This window comes from Theropithecus gelada, chromosome 5 (genome assembly GCF_003255815.1).
Source record: "Theropithecus gelada isolate Dixy chromosome 5, Tgel_1.0, whole genome shotgun sequence".
Classification (NCBI taxonomy): Eukaryota; Metazoa; Chordata; class Mammalia; order Primates; family Cercopithecidae; genus Theropithecus; species Theropithecus gelada.
This window is the reverse complement of record NC_037672.1, coordinates 9730991-9741525: the sequence shown is the minus strand read 5'-3', so window position 1 is coordinate 9741525 and position 10535 is coordinate 9730991.

The following is a 10535-nucleotide window of genomic DNA, read 5'->3' as shown; positions in this document are numbered from 1 at the left end:
AAAAAAAAAAAAAAAAAAAAAAAAAAAAGAAAATGTGGCACATATACACCATGGAATACTATGCAACCATAAAAAAGGATGAGTTTGTGTCCTTTGTAGGGACCTGGATGCAGCTGGAAACCATCATTCTCAGCAAACTATTGTAAGAACAGAAAACCAAGTACCACATGTTCTCACTCATAGGTGGGAATTGAACAATGAGATCACTTGGACACAGGAAGGGGAACATCACACACCGGGTCCTATTGTGGAGAGTGGGTAGGGGGGAGGGATAGCATTAGGAGATATACCTAATGTAAATGATGATTTAATGGGTGCAGCACACCAACATGACACATGTATATATATGTAAGAAACCTGCACATTGTGCACATGTACCCTAAAACTTAAAGTATAATAAAAAGAAAAGAAATATTCACAGAACTTTATAATTTATAACATTCATCAAAATTGTAATTAATTAATTTTGAGACTATAAGCTCAATGAGGACAGGAACTGCAGCCTCTTCAAGGCATTAGCTCTAATACTGTGTTTCACTGACGTGCAGGAAATGTTCCTTGAATATATGGGTGGAGGACTGGAAGGGTCATAAACCCCAATTACCTTCCTTCTTAAGGGATGGTCTGGGGTTTACACTCACCTGCTGGGTGTAGGAGGACAACAGCATCCTAGAATAAGAATTGAACTAGAAATCAAAATAATCATATTTAGATCTTTTTCTCAAGTCCTAGTTTTTGAATCTGAAAATTGGGAAATTAATTCCTGTCCTAGAATTCCCAAACTCCATTATTATTACGGGTGCATGCACCAGACGGCATTGGTTCTTGCTGGAAATATGCTTTGTGGGCAAGGGGAGGAACTTAGGAAATATACAAATATGCCTGTTTAATGAACCTGTGCCAGATTGTTTTGCACATATCCAGAAGCTTGAATTTCCCCTCCTGCCACCTTTCACAGGGATGTTTACCAGTAGGCACTGTATAAAGAGAGCTGGGTAGCCAGCGACACCATGCTTGGAGCCCTGAAACCAGGAGCCAAAGCCACTTTTCTCTGCAACCAGTCTTCTTCCTCCTTCCTTGCTTTCCAGTAGTGTGTGTAATATTAGCACATGGTGAGATGCAATTAAAATGTGTGTCATGGAGCGTGAGTATCTTTACATTCTAATTACAGGTTAATAGAATGGACCCAGAGAGATTGCCTAATTAATCTTGGAAAGAGGTGTGTATATTTAATGATCCTTCAATAAAGGAGCTATGCTTCCTCCAAGAGGACTGGAATGAAAGGAAGTTAAATTCAGGTAGGGGTTTTATTTATGAGTGAATACATACCATCGACATTAAGCTCATGGAAAAGTAGAGTCTACCAAGTAAGTGTATGTTCAACTGAATTCACGGCAGCTGATATTGTGAAAGTATCAGGGTATTAAAGTCACGTACATGATAAAACAAATATATAATGACTTTTTACAACATGGATTGGATTAACTTTACCAGATTGTGGTAAGTATCTTTTATTAATGGCCTTTTTTTTTTAGACAGGGTCTCACTCTGTTGCCCAGGCTGGAGTGCAGTGACACAATCATGGCTCACTGCAGCTGCAAACTGTTGGGCTCAAGAGATCCTCCCATCTCACCTCTGGAGAAGCTGGAACTACAGGGGATCCCCACCAAGCCCAGATATATATATAGATAGATGTATAGATATACCTTAGTACAACCTCAGCCTACCAGTGTTGTGATTACAGGTGTGAGCCACTGTGCCCAGTCAATGGTCATAATTTTTTAACCTCCAAGTATCTGTACTCTTTGCCATATACTGCTTTAACCATCCTCACTAAAAAAGCAGAAAGTATTTCCACACCCCAGGAATACAGATGAGCCAAGTGATTTGCTTTGGCCATGAGATATGAAAAAAATGTAATGCCAATGGAGGCTTAAAACTGTACTTGCACAGAGATACTGTGCTTTTGCACTTCTGCTTTCAGGACAAGAACATGCTGGGTCAAGCCTCCAAGGATGAGAAACAGGTGGAATAGACTCATAGTAGCCAGAGCTTGCCTAGGTCAGCCACGAAGCAGCTGACCCCTGGACTTGAGTGAGTCCAGCTCAGATAATCAGTACTGCTTTGACCCCAGATGTGTGAGCAATAATTAACACTTATTATGGTTTGGTAATTTTTTGCTTTGCAGTACCACTGTGGTCATAAATAACTAATATGTAAAATCATAGGTTTGTTGTGAGGACTAAATGGACTGTACTTGAGCATGTTTAACTCACCAGTTAGTATTCTCAGAGATCTCAATGAATGGCGGGTATCGTTGCAATTAACATAGCTCCAGGCTGTTTTCCACGAAGGCATCTTAGGGAATTTGGTTCACAATGCTCTTTTCTTCTTTGTTCTGCTCCTTCCTTTTGGCCCCTGGCATGAAATGAACTCTCAATTTCTAGTCATTTATGGTCAAGGGGGCAGGAGACTACATTTAGACTCACCATTTGAACTTCTACTGGAGGTTTCAAATCAACAAATTCCCTAGATTATTTAGTTCCTCATAGAAGGGCTCATCATTAATTCAACAAATGTTCGTTGAGCCAATATTAGGTTTTAACATACTGTAGGCATAGAAGCAAACAGAATAGATAGAGTTCCTGCCCTCTTGGAGCAAACATTGGTTTGATATACGGATGATCCTACTTAGTCATTCATGTATTTCTTAATGTATTCATTAACCCAGTAAATATTGTTGATCACCAATTAGTACTGGGACAGCAGTAAGTATCCTTCCCAGTTTCCAAAGAGAAACTTAAAGAAATTCAGATTTTTTAACGTAAAACTTCCAGATTCTGAAATGTTGGCAGCAAATTGAAAAAAAAAAGCTTTGTGTGGGTCAAACAAAAAAATCAAGGGCCACCATTTGAGATGCCACTTTGTAGCTTGCATTGAAATTATCCGTTTGAATTTTATCTCTCCTTTTAGATTATGAATTCAATTGAGATGAGATCAGTGGATTCACCTTGGTGTCTCCCAGGTATTCTGTGCTGTGCTTTCAAGTAGGAAGTGTCTGTAAATCCTTATGAACCGATTGGTGAGACTCAGTCTCTGTATTCAAGGAATTACAAAGTTATCACAGGTAGATAAGACGGTTCACAAATAACAATTATGTGTTAATAACAATGGTATAGACAACAACTGCCTTCAATTATTAAACACCTAATATGTCCTGGGCATTGTACTAAACCTGAAAATATGCTGACTAATTTAATCATCCCTGCAATTTTACAAAATGCTTTAACTCTACTGTCACCTGAGTATCTCTAAATGATCTTGTCTTCTGGCTATTTCCCTGAACATTTAAATTTAAAATGGCTTAAACTTCATTCTCCATAAAGGAAAGAACCAACTCTCTGCCATTTGGAAATAAATCTCCATAGACCATGAAGACTTCATTTCGATTCCCTTCTTGCTCTAGCATCCTTCCTTCCTCTGCTGGATTCTGGACCTCCCTGTTTCATCTTCTGTAGTTGATTTATTCTCATGCAACTCAAACATTGTGACAACCCCTTTGCCCTTGGTTCTCCAAAACAACTACAAAAGCAATGCTTTTCAGAGTTTCCTGAAGATTTGAGATTGGCAGATAAGGATATCACTGAACATATCATAAAATAATATTTCTAAAAAATAAATTCAGACATACTATACTTCAAGTTTCTTGTTTGCGTAATACTGGAGAAATGTCACTGGTTACTTCTTATTCCTGCTATCTTTGTACAAAGTTGCTCAAAGACTCCCTGCCTCAAAACTATCTCTAGTATCTTGAGTTCTGTCACCTCTACCGTATCATTTCCACTAAGACTTCCAGTGTCTTCAGTCACCCCAGGGAATTCCTCACTTGTGTTCATAGATTGGAATAATTAATATTATTTAAAAGTTTATATTACTCAAAAAAATTTACAAATTTAATGCAATCCCTATCAAAATTCCAATGACATATCTCACAGAAATGGAAAAAGAAACTAAAATTCATATGGAACCAAAAAGACCCTGAATAACCAAGGCAATCTTGATCAAAAAGAACAAAAATAGCTGGAATCATCACACTATCTAACTGCAAAATATCCTACAAAGCTATTGTAACCCAAACAGCAAGATACTGGTATTAAAAGCAGATACATAGGCCAGGTGCAGTGGCTCACACCTGTAATCCTAGTACTTTGGGAGGCCAAGGCGGGTGGGTCACCTGAGGTAAGGAGTTCGAGATCAGCCTGACCAACATGGTGAAACCTCATCTCCACTAAAAATACAAAAATTAGCGTGTGTGGTGGCATGTACCTATAGTCCCAACTACTCTCAGGAGGCTGAGTCAAGAGAATCCCTGAAACCCAGGAGGCAGAGGCTGCAGTGAGCTGAGATCATGCCACTGCACTCCAGTGTGGGTGACAGAGCAAGCCTCCATCTCAAAAGGAAAGGAAAGGAGAGGAGAGGAGAGGAGAGGGGAGGGGAGAGGTGGGGAGGGGAGTGGAGGGAAGAAGGGAAGGGAAGGGAAGGGAAGGGAAGGGAAGGGAAGGGAAGGGAAGGGAAGGGAAGGGAAGAGAAGAGAAGAGAAGAGAAGAGAAGAGAAGAGAAGAGAAGAGAAGAGGAGAGAAGAAGAGAAGCAGGCAGATACACAGACCAATGGAACAGAACAGAGAGCCTAGAAATAAATTCACAGATTTATAATGAACTGACTTTTGATAAAGGTGCTAGGAACACAGAATGGGAAAACACAATCTCTTCAGTAAGTGGTGCTGAGAGAGCTGTATATTCACAATCAGAAGACTAAAATTAGACCCTTATCTCATTCCATATACAAAAATCAACTCAAAATGGACTAAAGACTTAAACATAAGACCTGAAACTGTAAAATTACTAGGCCAAAAAAAAAAAAATAGAGAAATTGCTTCATAATATTGCTCTAGGCAATGACATATATTTTGGATGTGACCCCAAAAGCACCAGCAACAAAAGCAAAGATAGACAAATATGATTATGTCAAACTAAAATCTTCTGCACAGCAAAGAAATCAGTCAACAAAGTGAAGACACAACCTAAGAAATAGGAAAACATATCTGCAAATCCTATTAAGTTCTTAGAAGGGGTCACCTATTGTGATGGTTATTTTTACATGTCAACTTGACTAAGCCATGATTCCTGGCTTTTTGGTCAAACACAAGACTGAATGTCACTGTAAAGGTATTTTTAAGAGGTGATTAACATTTAAATCAGGAGACTCTGAGTAAGGTAAATGACCCTCCAGAGTATGGATGGGCCTCATCCGGTTAGTAGAATGCCTTATGAAAGAGAAGACTGAAGTCCCTAATGAGGAAAGGGTTCTGCCTCCAGACTGCCTTTGGATTCAAGACTGAAACATCAACTCTCGCTAGAATTTCCAGTATGGAATAGTGACAATTTTGGACTTCTCAGCTCCTGTAATTGCATAAGCCAATTTTTAAAAACAGATCTCTTTATATATTTGTGTGTGTATGCGTCCTATTATTTCGGTTTCCCTGGAGAACCTTGACTAATGCACCTTTTTTGGCCTTGCTCTGCTCTTTTGACATTGCTCTAGGGCAGAGGGATTATCATCTTTCATACCCAACTGGTCCCATCAAGGCATGTCAGCAAACACAGCCAATAAACCCTAAGGATATTTTCCTCAATCCCTAAGAAGCCCCATCAAGCTATTGGCAGATGATAGTTGAAGAGTGTTTTCCCTCTTGAATACACTCTAGTTTTGCTTTTGTTTGTTCATTCATAAAGTAAAGAAAATGATAATTCAAGGGATTGGATTATTTTCCCCCAAGCTATCACTTGGTCAGGCTGAGCTCATGAATTTCAAAGTTCACGTCTTTCCATCATGCCGCACTGTTCCAATAATGTCACAAGAATTAAGATAGATGCACATTGCATGTCTTGGCTCAGTCAGGAAGAATTTAACTAGAAGATGAAGACTCTAAAACCCTGAAGAACGGGTTGTTCATTCCAGGGATGGTGGGTGGAATGATGGCGGAAGGAAAGGCAGGGAGATGGGGAAAATAGATTATTTATTTGGAGAAATGGGGAATAAAAAAGTCTAGCTGGAACAGAGTCTACTCTGAAAACAGCATTGGAATAGGCAGCATAGCTAGAATGAGTGTAGGGCATGTTTTGGGGAGGACTTGAATGCTAGGACAATAGCTGCTGTGAAAGACTAGCATGGGTAGCAATCGTATCCGAGTTGTAAGTGCCCTGTGTGTAATGTCATTGGACCTCTAACTCTGGGCCTACCTAGAATAAATGAAGAGCCTTAATTGTGCAGGAATCAGGATGATGACATAGACATAATTCATAATTTGCAGCCCTTCTCCATATACATCCGAAGGTCATTTTTAGAATGTGAAAGGCGCTTGGGAGAGTTAAATTATTTTTCTCTCATGCCTCTAAAAATTCAAAGCAGATGTGTTTCTGTCTATTATCATAAAGATGCTGCTGACGAGGAACTGCCTAGAAATGGGTGAGATTTCAATGTTGACCTAAAATTGTTCCCTCCTGCAAGATGCTACTTGAAGCACCACAGCTGCAGTTTCTCTCCTTAGTTTATTGGGCTTCATCCTGAGTTTTTTCTTGTAACTCTGTCTCCTTGAGCTAGGCCATATTGTTGCCCATCAAATTCTAAGACATTTAGTGCTCCTCCCCTCCTGCCTTCTGAATTTTGCACAGAGTGATCCCTCTGCCTGAAATGTTCACCCTTACCTTTCTTTTCCATTCATTTCCTACTTGTCCTGCAGATTTGGTTAGAAAGTTCCCTCCCTAGGAAAGTCCTTTGTGGGAGCTGGACTCAGGCAAGCCTGTTAGACAACACTCATAACACTTTCATGGCAGTTTGTGTATGTAATTCCCCATCTCTGGCATCCTTGTGGGCCCTCATGTCAACCTGTTTCCATTTGATGCTTACCCTTCCTTCAGGTCACTTGAAGTATTACCTGCTACCTGCTGCCTCCCATCTCTACCTAAGCCCCACGCTGACTATGCTCACTGCTTCCTTTACTTTAAGCCACTTATAATATACACTATAGAGATGAAATAATGGGACGCCATAGATATTCTTGTCTTAATTCCCAGAACCCTGGAATTTTCTACCTTGGACAGCAAAAAGGACTCTGCAAATGTGATTAAGTTAAGGATCTTGAGATAGATAATCCTGGATCATCTTGTTAGTGCTAAACTAATCACCCACTGTGTTGAGAGAAAGAAATGAGGGAAGCAAGTGGTCACAGTCAGAGAAGGTGATGAGACAGCAGAAGCGGGGGTTGGAGTTATGAGCTTTGAAGATGGACATGGGAACAATGAGTCAAAAAAATGCGACTGGCCTCTGGAAGTTGGAAAAGGCAAAAAAAACTGAATTTTCCCTGAAACCTAATGAAGGAACCCAGGCATACTGACAATTTGATTTTATCTCAATGAGACTATATTGCCCTTCTGACCTCTAGAAACTCTAAGAGAATAATTGTGTTGTTTTAAGCCACAAAGTTTGTGGTAATTAGTTACACCAGGAAATCCTTGCTTCGTTGTAATGGAACTTCTTTCCCCATCACAAAGCCAGGTCTTCTCAAAGAGAATGAGCTTAGCTTACTCACCTTTCTATTCTCAGCTTGTGTCACAAAGCAAACACAAAGATAATCTTAAGTTTGAAAAAACAAAACTGTGTTATAAAAAGGATAATTTTAAAAATACTAAATCAATATATAAATGGATAAATCACTCAGTCTACCAAATTTGCTGGAATGGACTCTTTTGCTTAACTTTTAAACATATTTTGTTTTGAATGTTTTATGAAAATGTGCTTCCAGAGAAGGGCACGTACCATTAGTGGACAGCTCAATGAATGTCCGCAAAGTGACTATCCAGCTCCAGAAGCAGAATATTCTCATTGCCTTTAGAAACCCCCATATGTCTCCTTCTGCTCACTACCCACAACCCAAGAGTTGCCACTCTAGTATTTTCTACCACTATGTGCTTCTTTTTCAAATAATGCATTCACATGACGAAGAATTGCAATAATCAAAAAACATATACAGTGAAAAGTAAGTTGTTCTGAACGCGTTCACTCCTGATCCTTCCCAGAAGCAACTGCTGTCAACAATGTATTGTGAATCCATTGAGACATCTTTGGTGTATTTCAGTACATATCTTTTGGCTTTTGAGTCACCTTCTGCAGAAAGGTTGTTTTTGGATTAACTGTTACCTTTAATTTTTACACTAAACTACCAAGCCAAAGATAGGCATTTTGGGAACCAACACACACAGCACAATCCTCAAGAAAAATTACCTCACTCTAGCAGCTAGGGTGCCCACATTGCTTTGCTCACTGGCCTCATGTCCATCTCTGGCCTGCTGCCCCCTGCCAGATTCACATGTTCACAAACTGACTATCTAGAAAGGAATTTTAACATGGCCATAAAGAAAGCAGCTTTGAAAGAAAGTATATTAGTAATAGGTCCTTAGAGGTGAATTGGCGGTCCGCTGTCAAAATCCGCCTTCTGTTTAAAGCCGAGAAAACACAGGCATGTGATTCACTGGTGGTGTCAGTATGTGCATTGGGTGTCAAATTCCAATTGCATGCTGGAGTTGTCTGCTTGCTGGAAAAGACCAGATGTAAGTGAGAGCCTCTTTGGGAGTGCAGTCATGCAAATGCTAACTCTAGACACGTTTAAGGCGATGTGATTCTGATACACTCACCCCCTGGGAAAAAAATGAGTCTCTCTCTTCCTTTATGCTGGGACAATCCACATATCTTCCCAGGACTCACTTTTGTGGAGGACAATAGGCACAATATGGAGTTTGGAGTCAGGAAATACAGGCGCACATCCTGCTGTATCACCTAAAACCTCTGTGGCTTTAGAAAGGTCACTTGGTCTTGGAATCTCATACTACATACAGAAAAAGGAAAATGATGATTTGCCCTCAGGTAGTCAGGAGATTAAGTGAAATAACATATGCAAAATTAACTGGCACAAAAATAAGCAGCTGTGATTAGCCCCCACCTCTTTTCCACTAGAAAATAAAAAACCAAAGCTCACCTATTTCTACCAAAAGTCAGCTTCCCTCTTTCTACACACATTATTATTGTTACCCACAAGTATTCAGGAAACAAACACAAAACTTGGGATCATCTTCAATTCTTTCTTTTCCTTGACTCCTAATTAATGAATCATCCAGTTCCCCCAGACCCTTCCCTGTGATATTTTCTAACAATAGATTCCAGGCCAGGAGTGGTGGCTCATGCCTGTAATCCCAGCACTTCAGGAGGCTGAGACAGGCGGATCACAAGGCCAGGAGTTTGAGACCAGCCTGGCCAATATGGTGAAACCCCGTCTCCACTGTAAATACAAAAAAAAAAAAAATTAGCTGGGCGTAATTAGCTGGGCATACTGACACAGGCCTGTAATACTAGCTACTTGGGAGGCTGAGGCAGGAGAATTGCTTGAACCCGGGAGGTGGAGGTTGCAGTGAACTGAGATTATACCACTGCACTCCAGCCTGGGCAACAGAGTGAGACTTCACGTCAAAAAATAAAAACAAAAAAAAAATGATTCCTTGACTCCTGCCCCAACTCAAGCAGATCCCTCCTTCTATCTAGTCCAGCAGTTCTCAGCCACAGTCATCTTTACCCCCACCCTACTCCAAGAATATTTGTCAATGTCTGGAGACAATTTGGTTGTCACAACTGGGGAGCTTCTACTGGGGAGTGTAGGTGCTGCTAAATATCTTACAATGCAAATGGCAGCTACCCACATGATACGGTTTTCCTGTGTCCCCACCCAAATCTCATCTTGAATTGTAGTTCCCACAAGTCCCGCTTGTTGTGGGAGGGACCTGGTGGGAGGTAATTGACTCATGGGGGTGGGTCTTTTCCGTCGTATTCTCATGATAGTGAATAAGTCTCATGAGATCTGATGGTTTTATAAAGGGGAGTTCCCCTGCACAAGCTCTCTTCTCTCGTCTGCTGCCATGTGAGACATGCCTTTCACCTTCTACCACGATTGTGAGGCATCCTCAGTCATGTGGAACTGTGAGTCCATTAAACCTCTTTATTTTGTAAATTGCCCAGACTTGGGTATGTCTTTATCAGCAGCATGAAATTGGACTAATATACCACAACAAAGCCTATGTGGCCCAAACGGCAGTAGTGCCAAGGCTGAGAGATGCTGGCCTAGCTGAAGCCTTTTTGTCACCTAATGCTTTTCCACTCTTCTCTGCCAGGCTAATTTTCCTAAAATTTTCTCTGATAATCTAGAACTCACAAGGATCCCTTATTTTCTAGAAGATCAAGACCCAAAATACAAGCCTACTTTGTTTACCTGTAGAAAAAGAAAATTAATATTAAAAATATTTAACGTTTTTGAGGAGTGAATATGTACCAGAAACTATTCTAAGTATTTAACCTACCTTAATTTATTTTATCCTTGAAACAGCTCTATTAAAATTAAACTTAAGTGTTCTTTAAACTCTGATATTATAAG